This window comes from Mus caroli, chromosome 18 (genome assembly GCF_900094665.2).
Source record: "Mus caroli chromosome 18, CAROLI_EIJ_v1.1, whole genome shotgun sequence".
Taxonomy (NCBI): domain Eukaryota; kingdom Metazoa; phylum Chordata; class Mammalia; order Rodentia; family Muridae; genus Mus; species Mus caroli.
In genome coordinates this window covers 46,646,390-46,647,108 of record NC_034587.1, presented here as the reverse complement: position 1 = coordinate 46,647,108, position 719 = coordinate 46,646,390, and the positions used below count along the sequence as shown (strand labels likewise).

The window sequence follows — 719 nt, the reverse complement described above, 5'->3', positions numbered from 1 at the left end:
GCTATGTCCTAGGTACACACCATTCATTTGTTGCTATATATTTTAATTTTGTTTTTAGATCCCACAAATAGGTGAGATCGTGTGTTGTTTTTCTTTTTTCTGTCCAGTTTGTTTCACTTGGCACAGTGTCACCCTTGTTCACCCATAATGTCATCCTTGTGGTTACAAATGTCAGGACTTACTTCTGTTTTCAGGAGTATTGTTATTCTATTTTACATGTTCAGTCTTATGCACAATTTATATTGCTCTTTACATTAGTTAAGAAAAGAGTAATCACCCCCTGGCAGTGGGCAAAGTGACACTTTGTTGAATGTGTCCTTATTATCAGTCAGGGGCAGAGCAGATGTCAGGCCTTTGTTCATCCTAGCTCCATGCTTGGCTTGGTGGCCAAAACTGTTTTATGCCTAGAACACATAAAAATCAAATCAAATCAAACTAGGCAGCACACAGGACAGGAGGAGGAAGACAGAGAGACCTGCATTCTGCCATGCCACCCACAGACCTCCCTCCAGTGCACAGCACAAGCAGGCCTTAGCCACTGCTTGCTGCCATGCAGCACCCTGTGGAGTGAGGAGGCCACCCAGGGGCCTGCCAGCCTGCAGCTGGAACCACCACAATGTGTGTGTGTGTGTGTGTGTGTGTGTGTGTGTGTGTGTGTGTGGTGGTCAGATGGGAGAGAAAGAGAAGTGAAGCCACTTGAACATTATGAAAAGAGATGA

At 44.9% G+C, this 719-nt stretch overlaps 1 non-coding gene across 1 annotated transcript; it reads left to right on the top strand.

Annotated features, from left to right (window-relative positions):
• The first annotated feature begins 275 nt into the window (after positions 1–275).
• LOC115029972 lies at positions 276–417 on the top strand. Its single transcript, XR_003835524.1, has one exon. It is a non-coding gene; the product is annotated as a small nucleolar RNA SNORA48 (small nucleolar RNA).
• The last annotated feature ends 302 nt before the right edge of the window (positions 418–719 follow it).